The following is an 18,578-nucleotide window of genomic DNA, read 5'->3' as shown; positions in this document are numbered from 1 at the left end:
GCAATACTCAAGTAAGGTCGAACGAGTGTTTTGAAAGCCACCTCCTTTGTTGATGGACTACATTTTCTAAGAACTCTCCCAATGAATCTTAACCTGGCACCCGCCTTACCGACAATTAGTTTTATATGATTATTCCACTTCAAAACGTTCCGTACTCATACTAAAAGATATTTTACAGAAGTAATTGCTACCAGTGTTTGTTCCGCTATCATATAATCATACAGTAAAGGATCATTTTTTCTAAGTATTCGCAATACATTACATTTGTCTATGTTAAGGGTCAGTTGCCACTTCCTGCACCAAGTGCCTATCCGCTGCAGATCTTCCTGCATTTCGCTACAATTTTCTAATGCCGCAACTTCTCTGTATACTACAGCATCATCCGCGAAAAGCCGCATGGAACTTCCGACACTATCTACTAGGTCATTTATGTATATTGTGAAAAGCAATGGTCCCGTAACACTCCCCTGTGGCACGCCAGAGGTTACTTTAACGTCTGTAGACGTCTCTCCATTGAGAACAACATGCTGTGCTCTGTTTGCTAAAAACTCTTCAATCCAGCCACACAGCTGGTCTGATAATCCATAGGCTCTTAGTTTGTTTATCAGGCGACAGTGCGGAACTGTATCGAACGCCTTCCGGAAGTCAAGGAAAATAGCATCTACCTGGAAGCCTGTATCTAATGGTTTCTGGGTCTCGTGAACAAATAAAGCGAGTTGGGTCTCACACGATCGCTGTTTCCGGAATCCATGTTGATTCCTACAGAGTAAATTCTGTGTTTCCAGAAACGACATGATACGCGAGCAAAAAACATGTTCTAAAATTCTACAACAGATCTACGTCAGAGATATAGGTCTATAGTTTTGCGCATCTACTCGACGACCGTTATTGAAGACTGGGACTACCTGTGTTCTTTTCCAATCATTTGGAACCTTCCGCTCCTCTAGAGACTTGCGGTACACGGCTGTTAGAAGGGGGGCAAGTTCTTTCGCGTACTATGTGCTGATCGAGCTCCATGCTTAGATGGTTCAAATGGCTTTGAGCACTATGCGACTTAACTTCTGAGGTCATCAGTCGCCTAGAACTTAGAACTACTTTAACCTAACTAACTTAAGGACATCACACACGTCCATGCCCGAGGCAGGATTCTAACCTGCGACCGTAGCGGTCGCTCGGTTCCAGACCGTAGCGCCAACTAGAGCCGCACGGCCACTCCGGCCGGCTCCATGCTCAGACAGATTATGAGCAGCTTTTGGTAACTTTATTATTCGATTTACAGTTTATAAACTCCGTAAATGTTGGCTCCTAGCCTCAGCTCTGAGAAAGTCTGTGGCAGGATGAGTTCTTGCTAAGGACACGTCTCCGCCGTGCAGAAGCGTTGCTCCAGGAGACGCTGTCGGTGACAATAGCCACGAGCTGCCCATTCGGTGTAGGAGGCCCTAGCGGAGGTCGTAAAGAGAACTCCTTCGGAGACGCTTTGACGAGCTGCCAGACGGCAATTAAGCATTGTGTGTATCCACTAACAATGGAAACATTCCGTACAGCGTCGTCCCTTGGCGCCAGGAGAGCGCGAGGAAAAAAAAAATTCCCCCAAATGGGAACTCAGTCTCGTCTCGACTCAAATAATGTGAGGAAAGACTCTCTTTGAAGCTGCGACGCTGTGAATTTTCTAAGAAAAAACATAATACCACCGCCAAGTTCGCGCAATACTTTGGGTCCCAGAAACAGGTGCTCTCCCTCCCTCTCACTCACACAAACACGTACACATACATACACACACACAGAGTTATTATCGTCTTCCTCTTTCAGGTCGTTACTGGTAACTCTACGTTCGAGTTTTCTAGGAGGTGAGGTTAGGATTTCTGCTTCTCCCCACGCTATTGGACGGACACTACAAATTAACGAGGAGAGGAGATAAACGACAAACTCTCCGTCATCTAATTGGCGCAGAAACTGTACTTGCTACGCCATTGGCTAGCTAATAAACAAGGCGTTTCTTAGACAGTGCCAAAGTGGAACTCAGATAATACGTGAAAAATGGCATTTGGGTTTTACGTCCGGAAGAGGAAGGACTTCGAAATCGGACGCGAGGGCCTCAGGCGCAATAATTTTATGTGAGGAGCCTTCTGATGACACCGGCTATTAATCACAGATCCAAATGGGCGGCCTCGCCGATCACCGAGGTGACCCCGACTATTTTGTGGTAAGCATTGCTCTACCGGTTGCGTAATAAGTTTCACTGCGCGTTGCTCAGTCTGATGCGCGAATTTTCATCTCATCAATTTCCGTAAAACCAGTAAATTTCATTCTTGATTCACAAATGGACTGCAGATTAGTTTCGCTAACCTTGATGCTTTTCCGAAATACGTTGCTCACACAAACGTGTAATGCATGGTACTGACTGGCTTTTACTTTTGAAATATTACTTTTGTTCCTTGATCTCCTTTTATATTGGTTTTATTTTGCAATGAGACGTTCTAGGGTTCGTCAGCGGTCGTGAAATTTACTTGCCACCCTCACGAACTCAGCAAAGAACGAAAAACTTTCCCAGCGATTACACGTCTTTAAAAAAAAAATTAATAAGGCCTCAGCTCTTTGAGTAATCATTGATACAGAATATAACAATCAAATAATTCCACAGTAAAGCTCTGAAATTGATCTCAGTGACGGTACCTGTATTGCAAGGGATCGCAGACAAAATGAAAACACAGATCAAAACAAACAATTGTGACTGAGCATACAGGGTGGCGCACGAAATGTGATACCATTTTGTTTTTCAATATAAGCTTTATTGTCAATAAAATCTGAAAGGATCATATACTACAATGAAGAGCTGTCCATGGAGATCTGTTCTAACTCAGCACATGCTCATTGTGTCCACCATTTTGTTTCCTAACCACCTTCAAACGAACACTGAAGTTAGTGATTACCCTACGGCACATGTATTCCGTAATTTGACTGCAAGCTTGAAGAATAAGTCTTCTGAGCTCCATTAAATCACGTGGACGTTTCGGGAAATTTTTTTTCCTTTAAATACCCCCAAATAAAAAAGTCACATGGATTGAGGTCTAGACTATTGGGGGGGGGGCAATTTTGTCCGTCATTGAAGCGACCTGGAAACCTTAGTGAAATGCTCCGCATGTCGAAGTGCTCGTGTAAAAACTCCGACACAGTGTTTGTAGTATGTGGCATTGCTCCATCTTGCATGAACCACTGCGTGTTGAAGGGCAAGGCAGTAGCAAGAAGCTGTGGAATGAAACGATTGCGAAGCATGCTGAAATAACGTTCGCTGTTCACAGCTTCTTCAAAGAAAAGGGTCCCAAGTCCTTGACTGGAAATTGCTGTCCACGCTGTAATCCTCGGAGCATAATGTTGTCGTTCATGAAGCGCTTGTGGGTTTTCAGTGGCCCAAAAGCGTACATTTTGTTTGTTAACCACGCCTTCTAAATGAAAATGCGCCTCGTCTGAAAACCAAACGTTGTGGAGAGTTTCTTCCCTATCCTCCGGCCACTGAGTAAACGGTAATCTCTGCGGTTTGTGTTCTTCAGTGAACTTCTGTGCACAGGTCACCTTGTATGGGTACATATGCAGGTCACTTTTAAGAAAGCGTTGAACGGAGCGTCTGGATATTCCCAGTTGCATTGCTGAATTTCTGCGCGATTTCCCGGGACTTCTCTGTACAGCAACTCGTGCCACTTCAATATTCTCCGGCGAACAAACAGGTTTAGGCCGAGGTCGCTTCGCTTCCAATAGTGTTCCTTCCTGTACAAATTTATCGTACAACCTGTGGATCGTCTTCTTCCAATGGACCCATCGTCTGTTAAACTGTTGTTGAAAACGCCTCTGAGTCACAGCAAGGCTTTTCGTTTCATGAAAAAGTAACACAATTGCCGATCGTTGCTGTGTCGTCAGTCTTCCATTGTCAGCCATTGCTGCTTACTAGTCTCCTAGCGGAAGTATCGTCAATCACACGTCATTTCGTAACTCATTTGTTTTTCCACGCTCTGCTGGTACTGGTGTAGAGATCCCAGCGGGATATCTAATGTGCGTCGTAAATTGTGAAAGAAACATTTGGTAACACATTTCGTGCGCCATCCTGTAATTATAAAATTGATATACAGTAATGACGGGTCGCCTGTTCAATGTCGCGAATTTGAGGGAAATAGTTGAATGGATCACTATTAATTAACCTAGTTTATTTCGAGGTTGTAAAAATTCCAATACAATCTCAAGTCAATTATACTCATAAAAAATAGAATTTGTCTTAAGAAAGTTATAATAAGAAAAAGGAACTAAAAATCATGGAATCTGAAGTATCCATGAAATGCTCATAGAATTATGAATTTGAGTGTGCAAGGCTGTTAATCTGAGTACTAAGAAAGACTCTCCACAAAGGAGCTTGATTTATCGAACCAGACAATAGATTGTGATTATTTGTAACACACAAATTGTTATGGGTAATACCCCCATTATTTATGAACAATTGAAACTAATAACAAAGTAGACTTCTAGTGAAAGTGCAGCTGGCATTTCAATGTGTCTGAGCAGCTCACAAATTTAATTAAAGGAAACTTTTGAATATTAAATCTAACTCTAAACTAATACAAATGCGACCCAAGTTGCGATTTAAATGAAACGCAAGTTGCGACTTGCTCAGAGGTAAAAGGCGTGCGCTGCTGCGAGACTTATTCAAACAGTAAACCCGTCCAAGGCTATAGACGAGCGTCTCCGAGACCGAAAATCGAGCCTCGCGGGACCCAGGCACCGCTCTCCACCCTCTCTACAAAAACATTCTCTCGCTCCCGAATACCACAGTCTCCAGGGAAGAGTCTGTCACGATTACCAGCGTTGACAACCCAGTATTTCTCTTCCCAGCTCAAAACGCAGGGGAGAAACTGCTAAAGTTTTTTAATAGTACCAAACGTGTATTCCTTAGTTGTCTGAAGGTTGGCACGCCGACTTGTAACTCGCTGCTCGTCGGGTGTAAACCGAAAACAGAGGTAGATAGCTGCTGGAATTCCCAGAATACGAAAAGTTCTCATGCCGTGAAAGCAAAAAGTGGTGGAGTCGCATATTCAGTGTTCTGCAGCGAGAGTGGATTTTTCACGATTGCGACCACTTCCGGGACTCAACGGGACTTCCTGACTTCAAAGGGAGCGCCTTTAGTCTGCCCGCAAACAAAAACAGTCACAGGGTTCCTGTTCTTAGACCCTGAGAAGCTTACGAAAAGAGTCCTGTGTTCCAAAGCGACCAGCCCTCCCAGGCGCGATGCTCACTTGCCTGAGCTGCTTCACACGAGAGAAAATATTGTAGATGGCTCCGACAGTCTGAGCATATGTTCGTTCTCCCAGCACAGTTAAGGAAACACAGACATTTTCATACAGAAGAAAATTCTCTTACCGGCGTTTGACAGACCACTTAGGTCACACAGTGCATAATTAACTGTCTGGTAGACATAATATGATGATCTCTGCAGTTACACTACTTGCCATTAAAATTGCTACACCAAGAAGAAATGCAGATGATAAATGGGTATTCATTGGACGAATATATTATACTAGGACTGACATGTGATTACATTTTCAAGCAATTTGGGTGCATAGATTCTGAGAAATCAGTACCCAGAACAACTATCTCTGGCGTAATAACGGCCTTGATACGCCTGGGTTATTGAGTCAAACAAAGCTTGGCTGGCGTGTACGAGTACAGCTGCCCATACAGCTTCAACACGATACCACAGTTCAGCAAGAGCAGTGACTGGCGTATTGTCACGAGCCAGTTGTTCGACCACCATTGACCAGACGTTTTCAATTGGTGAGAGGTCTCCAGAAGGTGCTGGCCAGGGCAGAAGTCGAACGATTCCTGTATTCAGAAAGGCCCGTACAGGACCTGCAACATTCGATCGTGCATTATCCTGTTGAAACGTAGGGTTTCGCAGGGATCGAATGAAGGGTAGAGCCACGGGTCATAGCACATCTGAAATGTAACGTACACTATTCAAAGTGCCGTCAATGCGAACAATAGGTGACCGAGACGTGTAACCAATGGCACTCCACACCATCACGCCGGGTGATACGCAAGTAAGGCGATGACGAATACACGATTCCAATGAGCGTTCACAGCGATGTCGCCTAACACGGATGCAACCATCGTGATGCTGTAAACAGAACCTGGATTCATTCGAAAAAAAAAGATGTTTTGCCATTCGTCCACCCAGGTTCGTCGTTGAGTACACCATCCTGTCTGTGATGCAGCGTCAAGGGTAACCGCAGCCATGGTCTCCGAGCTGATAGTCCATGCTGCTGCAAACGTCGTCGAACTGTTTGTGCAGATGGTTGTTGTCTTGCAAACGTCCTCATCTGTTGATTCAGGGATCGAGACGTGGCTGCACGATCCGTTACAGCCATGCGGATAAGATGCCTGTCATCTCGACTGCTAGTGATACGAGGCCGTTGGGATCCAGCACGGCGTTCCGTATTACCCTCCTGAACCCACCGATTTCATTTTCTGCTAACAGTCATTGGATCTCGACCAACGCGAGCAGCAATGCCGCGATACGATAAACTGCAATCGCGATAGGCTACAATCCGACGTTTATCAAAGTAGGAAACGTGATGGTACGCATTTCTCCTCCTTATACAAGGCATCACAGCAACGTTTCACCAGGCAACGTCGGTGAACTGCTATTTGTGTATGAGAAATCGGTTGGAATCTTTCCTCATGTCAGCACGTTGTAGGTGTCACCACCGGCGCCAAACTTGTGTGAATCCCTTGACAAGCTAATCATTTGGATATCACAGCATCTTCTTCCTGCCCGTTAAATTTCGCGTCTGTAGCATGTCATCTTCGTGGTGTAGCAATTTTAAAGGCCAGTAGCGTATTTCTGACATTATCTGATTACATGAGGTTAGAGCCCCAGCTGCTGGAGTGGAATGCATTTACGTTTCCTTTGCCTCTCTCGCCTTTCGCTTTGTCCACACATACGAGAATTGTATATCTAATGTTAGCGATCCTCTAACGATCCAACTCTTGATACTGTGTTGTGCATACGTATATTTTAATTAAACTGCTTTGATGCTGCAGATGATGAAAACAACATTAAATTATTATTTATCATGTGGAGGAGGAGGAGGAGATTAACGTTTAACGCCCCGTCGACAACGAGGTCATTAGAGATGGACCTGAAGCTCGGATTACGGAAGGATGGAGAAGGAAGTCGGCCGTGCCCTTTCAAAGGAACTGTCCTGGCATTTGCCTTAAACGATTTAGGGGAATCACGACATGTGTATTAAACGTTCCTTTTTACGACTGTTACATTTCGTTTCATAAGCAGTTAGTAGATGGTACAGGTACCAATGTCTGCAATTTGAATGATATTTGAATGTCGAGTCGCTTCCCTGTGCAATTCAGAATCTAAATAAGTGCATACATACTCCACTCATACTCCCCCCCCCCCCCCCCCCCCCCCCCCGACACGCTCCGTTCCCCTGGCAACACCTTACAAGGTTTCCGTATATACTATAGTTATTGTCAAATTTATTACTTCATGAGGTACACATTTTTGATTCTGGCAGGTCAACATGTTTTTACGACTCAAATTTGGAAAAACCTACGAAAAGGAACAATATAAATACATTAGTATAGTGGTTGTCTTAAATCTGTCGTTTGTATAGACGTTTCTTTGATAGCACGTGGTAGAACATTTTCAAATCCTGTGATATGTCGGCTCTTTGGGTAAAAAGGAAGGATATTACTGTGAGAAATTTTAAAGAACCCGACTGGTGTATTAATAGTCTTTTTCGCCCTGTCGTCGTGACTCGCATTGTATTTGATGGCTGCTTTTTTTCTGAGACGCGTCCCAGAATCTTACAGCGTGTCATCTGGTGCAGTAAGAGGCAATATACAACATACGTCTGAATATTGAACTGACGGCTGCAGTGCCGATTCAGATCACATATTTTATGTAATAACATCAGTGTAGTACCTGCGTTAGTTACTTTAATGTTTCTTCGGCATTCAGTGTATGTGCAGTTCAATGGCGGGCCCCCAGAGCTCTAAACAGAACACATATAACATGTGTGTGATTCTTAATGAGACAATACATCGAAAAGGTAACAATGAACTACAGACAGTCACATCAAATAAAGACAATCAGAATGATTATGCTTAATGCTACATTTTGTTGCTTGATATATGTTATTTCTACGCATCATTTTTCCAGATAATCTTAAATGTCGTCTCAGACCCTGACAATTCTTGGAACTCAGAAATGGACATTTATCCTGCAGCACGGCAAAGAAAATTACCGCTTTGCTAAGATTGTTATCGCAATTGCAGCTGATGAGGTAATCATTCATTTGGAATTGTCATTTGGTTGTAGAAACCTGGTCTTGGGGCCACAATTTTGGTAGAGGGTAGTCCATAGACAATTCACTCAAAACAAGCAAACAAAATAATACGCAATTTGCAGAGTTATTTGGTAGCTGAAATCGTATATGCTAGTTGTCTTACCTTTTCTATTCATGAGCTTTATACCAGCAATGTTTATCGGATTTTCGTGTGAAATGAACTCGACAGAAGACTCGTTCAATCTTTAAAAGTTACACGTTACAAACTGCATGCAGACAGTAATGTTTTTTGTTACCGTAACATTTTGTTTGGTGAAATTCCTGTGTCCGCTGCACGTTCAAAACGATTATCAGCTTCCACCAATTCGGTTAAGTTGATAGATTTCTTCGCTATTGTCTAAGCGCAATTATGACTGTTGCTGTACACTGTTGTGTTTTATTTTGAATGCATTTGTTATATCTCTTTCTCTTTTATTATATCATCATACAGTTTTGTGATGCAGATGGTCGTCGGAGTAAATCTGTGTTGTAAGTCTCCTACGCTGTTTCCGCATGTAACATACTGCCGAGGATCGGAGGCTGCGGAGGCGTCTTTCCGTCGCCCAGCCCTTCGCTTTCTCAACGCTATCTCCACGTTATTGCGTGAGCCCCTGCAGGATTCATTGCACGCTCTTGCCTGTCGTGACGGCTCAGGGCTTTGGAGCTACGAGTCCACGATAGCCCCTCTCCATCCAGTCAATTCTACCGTTGCTGGTGACCAAAGCATTCTTTCTGGTGAACACATTTATAGTTCCATGAAGAAACTCCGTTCTTAAAATGGAAAAAAATACCTATATACAGGGTGTTACAAAAAGGTACCGCCAAACTTTCAGGAAAATTCCTCACACACAATGAAAGAAAATATGTTATGTGGACATGTGTCCGGAAACGCTTACTTTCCACGTTCGAGCTCATTTTATTACTTCTCTTCAAATCATATTAATCTTGGAATGGAAACACACAGCAACAGAACGTACCAGAGTGACTTCAAACACTTTGTCACAGGAAATGTTCAAAATGTCCTCCGTTAGCGAGGATACATGCATCCACCCTCCGTCGCATGGAATCCCTGATGCGCTGATGCAGCCCTGGAAAATGACGTATTGTATCACAGCCGTCCACAATACGAGCACGAAGAGTCTCTATAATTGGTACCGGGCTTGCGTAGACAAGAGCTTTCAAATGCCCTCATAAATGAAAGTGAAGAGGGTTGAGGTCAGGAGAGCGTGGAGGCCATGGAATTGGTCCGCCTCTACCAATCCATCGGTCACCGAATCTGTTGTTGAGAAGCGTACGAACACTTCGACTGAAATGTGCAGGAGCTCCATCGTGCATGAACCACATGTTGTGTCGTACTTGTAAAGGCACATGTTCTAACAGCACAGGTAGAGTATCCGGTATGAAATCATGATAACGTGCTCCATTGAGCGTAGGTGGAAGAACATGGGGCCCAATCAAGACATCACCAGCAATGCCTGCCCATAGGTTCACAGAAAATCTGTGTTGATGACTTGATTGCACAATTGCGTGTGGATTCTCGTCAACCCACACATGTTGACTGTGAAAAATTACAATTTGATCACGTGGAATGAAGCCTCATCCGTAAAAAGAACATTTTCACTTCTCTGACGCTGACATTAGGGTTATCGTCAATTGCACGAAGAATTGCCTCGTCCATTGCAGGTGTCCTCGTCGCTCTGGGTCTTCCCCAGTCGTGAGTCATAGGCTGGAATCTTCCGTGCTCCCTAAGACACCGATCAATTGCTTCGAACGTCTTCCAGTCGGGACACCTTCGTTCTGGAAATCTGTCTCGATACAAACGTACCGCTCCACGGCTATTGCCCCGTGCTAATCCATACATCAAATGGGCATCTGCCTACTCCGCATTTATAAACATTGCACTGACTGCAAAACCACGTTTGTGACGAACACTAACCTGTTCATGCTACGTACTGATGTGCTTGATGCTAGTACTGTACAGCAATGAGTAGCATGTCAACACAAGCACCGAAGTCAACATTACCTTCCTTCCATTGGGCCAACTGGCGGTGAATCGAGGAAGTACAGTACATATTGACGAAATTAAAATGAGCTCTAACATGGAAATTAAGCGGTTCCGGACACATGTCCACATAGCAGCTTCTCTTTATTTGTGTGTGAGGAATGTTTCCTGAAAGTTTGGCCGTACCTTTCTGAAACACCCTGTAGACGAGGGACGTTCAATAAGTAACGCAACAAATTCTTTTTCTCTACCAACGTCCGTTGAAAAAATGCAAAATTTGTTGTAGCACATCGAGGACTATTGCTGTTTCAGCCACTTCATCTTCATGAAGTTCCGACTGGTGGCGGCACTATACGTAGTTTCCAAAATGGCATCAGTAACGGAGGTGTGTTCCAAGCAGATAGCTGTCATTGAGTTTCTTTTGGCGGACAGCCAGAGCATCACAGATATTCATAGGCGCTTGCAGAATATCTACGGACACCTGACAGTGAAAAATATCACGGTGAGTCGTTGGGCGAGGCGTCTTTCATCATCGCAGTAAGGTCGCGCACACCTGTCAGATGTACCGCGTGGCGGCCGGCCACACACAGCTCCAATGTTGGAATGTGCGAACACACTCATTCGAGCTAACTTAAAGATCACAATTAATTACCTCGTTGCACAACTGGATGTACCTGTTGGCAGTGCTGACACACTCGCCCAACCATTTGAGTGCTCAAAGGTGTGTGCTGCTGGGTTCCTTGCCGCATAACAGAAGACCATAGAGGGCAACGAAAGACCGGAATTGCTTGCTTATCTCGACAATTTTTTGTCACAGGCGGTGAGACATGGATTCATCAGTCCGAACCAGACACAAAACGACAATCCACTGAGTGGCGCCACACCATCTCTCTTCGCAACAAAAAGATCAGAGCCGCACCTTCAGCCGGTAAAGTCATGATGACTAGTTTCTGGGACTCTGAAGGGGTTATTCTGCTTGATATCCACGTTCACGGTCGAACGATCAACTCTGAAGTGTATTGTGCTGCCCTCAAGAAATTGAAGAAACGACTTCAGCGGGCGGCGCGGGGTTAACCGAGCGGTCTGTGGCGCTGCAGTCATGGACTGTGTGGCTGATCTCGGCGGAGGTTCGAGTCCTCCCTCGGGCATGGGTGTGTGTCCTTAGGATAATTGAAGTTAAGTAGTCTGTAAGCTTAGGGACTGATGACCTTAGCAGTTATAAGATTTCACACACTTTTTTTTTTTTTACTTCAGCGGGTTCGGCGCCACGAAAATGCAAACGAACTTAGCCTTCTCCACGACAAAGCAAGCCTTCACACAAGTCTGTGCACACGCTAGCAAAACGTCATTGGACTGTTATTCTTTATCGACCCTACAACATTTCCGCAGCTCGTAGTCTCGCGGTAGCGTTCTCGATTCGCGAGCACGGGGTCTCGGTTTCGATTCCCAGCGGGGTCAGGGATTTTCAGCTGCCTCAAAATGACTGGGTGCTGTTGTGTCGTCTTCATCATCATCATTCAACTCCATTACTGTCGGAGGAAGGCAATAGCAAACCACCTCCACTAAGACATTCCCTAGTAGGGTGCCGGTCGATGTGGCCTAGCGGTTCTAGGCGCTTCAGTCAGGAACCGTGCGACCGCTACTGTCGCAGGTTCGAATCCTGCCTCGGGCACGGATGTGTGTGATGTCTTTAGGCTAGTTAGGTTTAAGTAGTTCTAAGTTGTAGGGGACTGATGACCTCAGATGTTAAGTCCCATAATGCTCAGAGCCATTTGAACCATTTGAACCTAGTACGGCGGTGCTGGTCTCCAGCATCGTTCCCTTACGCTCTGTCAAGGAGTATGGGAGTTCATCATCATCATCACCCTACAACCTGGTTCTCGCACATTCCGTCTTCCATCTGTTGGACCCAATGAAGGAAGCAGTACGTGGATGACGGAAAGGTTATTGATGCAACAAGATGTTGGCTCTGATGTGGACCAGCAGAGTGGCATTATACGGGCACACAGGCCCTCCCAGTAAGCTAACGTAAAACCGTCGCATTGAACGGAGATTACGTGGAAAAATAGCGTTTTGTATAGAAAATAGTGGAGAATATTATGGTGTAGAGTAAGACCCGCCACTGTAGCCGAGAGCGCTAACGGGCTGCTTCCTAGACTCGGGTAGGCGCGCCGGCTCCGGATTGAATCCACCTGTCGGATTAACGACGACGGCCGGTGTGCCGTCCAGCCTGGATGTGGTTTTTAGGCGGTTTTCCACATCCTACTAGGTGAATAGCGGGCTTGTCCCCACGTCCCGCCGCAGTTACACGACTCGCAGACATTTGCAACACATTCACACTATTCCACGATTTACACTAGACGCAGACAGCTGGGGTACACAACTTCTGGCCCAGGGAGTATGAGGTGGCTGTTGGACCCAATGAAGGAAGCAGTACGTGATGACGGAAAGGTTATTGATGCAACAAGATGTTGGCTCTGATGTGGACCAGCAGAGTGGCATTATACGGGCACACAGGCCCTCCCAGTAAGGTAATGTAAAGCCGTCGCATTGAACGGAGATTACGTTGAAAAATAGCGTTTTGTTTAGAAAATAGTGGAGAATATTATGGTGTAGAGTAAGACCCGCCACTGTAGCCGAGAGCGCTAACGGGCTGCTTCCTAGACTCGGGTAGGCGCGCCGGCTCCGGATTGAATCCACCTGTCGGATTAACGACGACGGCCGGTGTGCCGTCCAGCCTGGATGTGGTTTTTAGGCGGTTTTACACATCCTACTAGGTGAATAGCGGGCTTGTCTCCACGTCCCGCCGCAGTTACACGACTCGCAGACATTTGCAACACATTCACACTATTCCACGATTTACACTAGACGCAGACAGCTGGGGTACACAACTTCTGGCCCAGGGAGTATGAGGCGGCTGTTGGACCCAATGAAGGAAGCAGTACGTGATGACGGAAAGGTTATTGATGCAACAAGATGTTGGCTCTGATGTGGACCAGCAGAGTGGCATTATACGGGCACACAGGCCCTCCCAGTAAGGTAATGTAAAGCCGTCGCATTGAACGGAGATTACGTTGAAAAATAGCGTTTTGTTTAGAAAATAGTGGAGAATATTATGGTGTAGAGTAAGACCCGCCACTGTAGCCGAGAGCGCTAACGGGCTGCTTCCTAGACTCGGGTAGGCGCGTCGGCTCCGGATTGAATCCACCTGTCGGATTAACGACGACGGCCGGTGTGCCGTCCAGCCTGGATGTGGTTTTTAGGCGGTTTTACACATCCTACTAGGTGAATAGCGGGCTTGTCTCCACGTCCCGCCGCAGTTACACGACTCGCAGACATTTGCAACACATTCACACTATTCCACGATTTACACTAGACGCAGACAGCTGGGGTACACAACTTCTGGCCCAGGGAGTATGAGGTGGCTGTTGGACCCAATGAAGGAAGCAGTACGTGATGACGGAAAGGTTATTGATGCAACAAGATGTTGGCTCTGATGTGGACCAGCAGAGTGGCATTATACGGGCACACAGGCCCTCCCAGTAAGGTAATGTAAAGCCGTCGCATTGAACGGAGATTATGTTGAAAAATAGCGTTTTGTTTAGAAAATAGTGGAGAATATTATGGTGTAGAGTAAGACCCACCACTGTAGCCGAGAGCGCTAACGGGCTGCTTCCTATACTCGGGTAGGCGCGCCGGCTCCGGATTGAATCCACCTGTCGGATTAGCGACGACGGCCGGTGTGCCGTCCAGCCTGGATGTGGTTTTTAGGCGGTTTTCCACATCCTACTAGGTGAATAGCGGACTTGTCTCCACGTCCCGCCGCAGTTACACGACTCGCAGACATTTGCAACACATTCACACTATTCCACGATTTACACTAGACGCAGACAGCTGGGGTACACAACTTCTGGCCCAGGGAGTATGAGGTGGCTGTTGGACCCAATGAAGGAAGCAGTACGTTATGACGGAAAGGTTATTGATGCAACAAGATGTTGGCTCTGATGTGGACCAGCAGAGTGGCATTATACGGGCACACAGGCCCTCCCAGTAAGGTAATGTAAAGCCGTCGCATTGAACGGAGATTACGTTGAAAAATAGCGTTTTGTTTAGAAAATAGTGGAGAATATTATGGTGTAGAGTAAGACCCGCCACTGTAGCCGAGAGCGCTAACGGGCTGCTTCCTAGACTCGGGTAGGCGCGCCGGCTCCGGATTGAATCCACCTGTCGGATTAACGACGACGGCCGGTGTGCCGTCCAGCCTGGATGTGGTTTTTAGGCGGTTTTACACATCCTACTAGGTGAATAGCGGGCTTGTCCCCACGTCCCGCCGCAGTTACACGACTCGCAGACATTTGCAACACATTCACACTATTCCACGATTTACACTAGACGCAGACATCTGGGGTACACAACTTCTGGCCCAGGGAGTATGAGGTGGCTGTTGGACGCAATGAAGGAAGCAGTACGTGGATGACGGAAAGGTTATTGATGCAACAAGATGTTGGCTCTGATGTGGACCAGCAGAGTGGCATTATACGGGCACACAGGCCCTCCCAGTAAGGTAATGTAAAGCCGTCGCATTGAACGGAGATTACGTTGAAAAATAGCGTTTTGTTTAGAAAATAGTGGAGAATATTATGGTGTAGAGTAAGACCCGCCACTGTAGCCGAGAGCGCTAACGGGCTGCTTCCTAGACTCGGGTAGGCGCGCCGGCTCCGGATTGAATCCACCTGTCGGATTAACGACGACGGCCGGTGTGCCGTCCAGCCTGGATGTGGTTTTTAGGCGGTTTTCCACATCCTACTAGGTGAATAGCGGGCTTGTCTCCACGTCCCGCCGCAGTTACACGACTCGCAGACATTTGCAACACATTCACACTATTCCACGATTTACACTAGACGCAGACAGCTGGGGTACACAACTTCTGGCCCAGGGAGTATGAGGTGGCGGAAGGAAGGGCATCCGGCCACCCCTTAAAATTAACCATGACAATTCCGTACTAACCCTGACGATCAGGCGCACAATGCGGGATAAAGGTGGTAGCAAAAGAAAGAATGAAGGAAAGATTATAGAGTACAGTAATCCTGAATGAAATCGACCTGCTTTAAAAAAAAAAATGTGTTGCATTACTTACTGAACACCCGTCGTACTTATCACTAAAAACCTGTGACGCACTAGTATCATCATTACTTGTCTGTGTCCAGTCACAGTCACACATGTCTAAGTGTTTGGATTTATTCATCCTAGGTAATAATTCGCATAAATTGCTGAGGCATGTCGTGGCTTGTGCCTACCTTCATCTTTTGCGCTGAAATCCTCGACCGAAATACATACGGTCGGCTGTTCGCCCTCGGCTGATGATATCCCGGCAAGTCAGGCATACAAATCAATTGGGGCAGATGCGGTGGAGCCGCAGTCAACGCTTGTGGTAGCTATGGGGTGCGAGCTCGCTACGGCCGTAGCTGTCTCAAGCCTGCAGATCGTAGCCAGCACAGGCGTCTTTTGTCAGTGGCTTACATTTTACACTACTGGCCATTAAAACAGCTACACCAAGAAGAAATGCAGATGATAAACGGGTATTCACTGGACGAAATTATTATACTAAGACTGACATGTGATTACATTTTCACACAATTTGGGTGCACAGATCCTGAGAAATTAGTACCCAGAATACCACCTCTGGCCGGAATAACGGCCTTGATACGTCTGCGCATTGAGTCAAACAGAGCTTGGATGGCGTGTACAGGTACAGCTGCCCATGCAGCTTCAACATGATACCGCAGTTCATCAACTGTAGTGACTGGCGTATTGTGACGAGCCAGTTGCTCGGCCACCATTGACCAGACGTTTTCAGTTGGTGAGAGATCTGGAGAATGTGTAGGCCAGGGCAGCAGTGGAACATTTTCTGGATCTAGAAAGGCGCGTACACGGCCTGCAACATGCAGTCGTGCATTATCCTGCCGAAATGTTGGGTTTCGCAGGGATCGAATGAAGGGTAAAGCCAAGGGTCGTAGCACATCGGAAATGTAACGTACACTTCAAATTGCTGTCAGTGCGAACAAGAGGTGACCGAGACGTGTAACCAATGGCAACCCATACCATCACGCTAGGTGATACGCCAGTGTGGCCATGACGAATACACGCTTCCAATGTGCGATCATCGTGATGTCGCCAAACATGGATGCGACCATCATGATGCTGTAAAAAGAACCTGGATTCATCCGAAAAAATGACATTTTGTCATTCGTGCACCCAGGTTCGTCGTCGAGTACACCATCGCCGGCATTCCTGTCTGTGATGCAGCGTCAAGGGTAACCGTAGCCATGGTCTCCGAGCTGTTAGTCCATGCTGCTGCAAACGTCGTCGAACTGTTCGTACAGATGATTGTTGTCTTGCAAACGTCCCCATCTGTTGACCCAGGGATCGAGACGTGGCTGCACGATCCGTTACAGCCATGTGGATAAGATGCCTGTCATCTCAAATGCTAGTGATATGAGGCCGTTGGGATCGAGCACGGCGTTCCGTATTACCCTCCTAAACCCACCGAGTACATATTCTGCTAACAGTCATTTGAATTACGCGAGCAGCAATGTCGCGATACGATAAACCGCAATCGCGATAGGCTACAATCCGACGTTTATCAAAGTAGGAAACGTGATGGTACGCATTTCTCCTCGTTACACGAGGCATCACAACAACGTTTCACCAGGCAACGCCGGTCAACTGCTGCTTGTGTATGAGAAATCGGTTGGAAAATTTCCTCATGTCACGTTGTAGGTGTCGCCACCGGCGCCAACCTTGTGTGAATGCTCTGAAAAGCTAATAATTTGCATATCACAGCATCTTCTTTCTGTCGGTTAAATTTCGCGTCTGTAGCATGTCATCTTCGTGGTGTAGCTATTTTGATGGCCAGTAGTGTATTAGCTCAGGCCATAAATATATTACTTTAAATAAACGGTTGGCCGCATGGCGTGATTTGTTCTATAAGGGTGATCAAAACGTTTCAGTTTAATGACGTTCCTGCATCATATATTCGCCGGCCGGTGTGGCCGAGCGGTTCTAGGCACTTCAGTCTGGAACCGCGCGACCGCTACGGTCGCAGGTTCGAATGTTCCCTCGGGCTTGGATGTGTGTCCTTAGGTTAGTTGGGTTTAAGTAGTTCTAAGTTCTAGGCTACTGATAACCTCAGATGTTGTGTCCCATAGTGCTCAGAGCCATTTGAACCCTTTTTTGCAGCATATATTCAACTAGCACGACTGCGATATGAGTATATCATCACCGACATGTAGGCAAGGGATTAGAGTGGCATTCGTGTATTTCCGACATGCGTTCGGTATATGCAGAAACGAGAGCTGTGGCGACGTTACTACCAAATGCGTCCAAACTGGATCAACGAGCTGTTAGTATTTTCTTGGCTGCCGGTGGACAAACACGGGTGGATATCCACCGGAGAATGAAGAATGTGCTTGGGGCAGCATGTCTGTCGAAAATGCTGTGGAATGGTGCGTCAAGGGTTACTGCTACTTCATGGATCCTGGCATATAGTTGAAACAAAAAGCATACATCATCGAACAGGCCTTGAAGACCTAGAGGTACCGACAGGTGGCCGTGTCATAGTCAGCCCACAGGCGTCACTGGATTCGGATATGTAGTGACATGTGGCCAGAGCACCACTCTCACGGCCGTCGTCAGTTTTCGTGAACGATACCACCACTTCTCAAACACTTATTGGCCTCTCAAGAGCTGAGTGCATCCCGCTTTCCCACAGCACTCGGCAGACCCGGTCGGTGACCCATCCAAGTGCTAGTCAAGCCCAACAGCGCTTAACCTCGGTGATCTGACGGGAACCGTTGTTACCGCTGCGGCAACGCCATTGGCCGGCATGTTATTGAAGCAGCCTTATCTGTCATTCAAGCTCAGTTCAACTCGATGCCCAGCTCTGTTACAACCGTGGTTGCGGTGACAGTTGGCATTGCTATGTACTAAAATTCACAACCTATATTGTCCCAACTCACCTACAAATTTGATCATGTTTTCACCCTAATATATTATATCATCACAGTAAGTAAAATTTCGTTAACTCGCCAGGATATCCGACAGTGTTAAAGCGCTGCTTCCTGGACTCTGGTAGTCTCGCCGGCCACGGATCGAATCCGCCTGGCGGATTAACGTTGAAGGGGCGGTGT

At 46.4% G+C, this 18,578-nt stretch overlaps 1 pseudogene; it reads right to left on the bottom strand.

Annotated features, from left to right (window-relative positions):
* Positions 1-18,151: 18,151 nt before the first annotated feature.
* LOC126300124 (5S ribosomal RNA) lies at positions 18,152-18,270 on the bottom strand (annotated as a pseudogene).
* Between the last annotated feature and the right edge of the window lie 308 nt (positions 18,271-18,578).

The sequence above is a fragment of the Schistocerca gregaria genome, chromosome X (assembly GCF_023897955.1).
Source record: "Schistocerca gregaria isolate iqSchGreg1 chromosome X, iqSchGreg1.2, whole genome shotgun sequence".
NCBI lineage: Eukaryota > Metazoa > Arthropoda > Insecta > Orthoptera > Acrididae > Schistocerca > Schistocerca gregaria.
The sequence above is the reverse complement of the archived record's forward strand: the minus strand, read 5'-3'. Positions and strand labels throughout refer to the sequence as shown.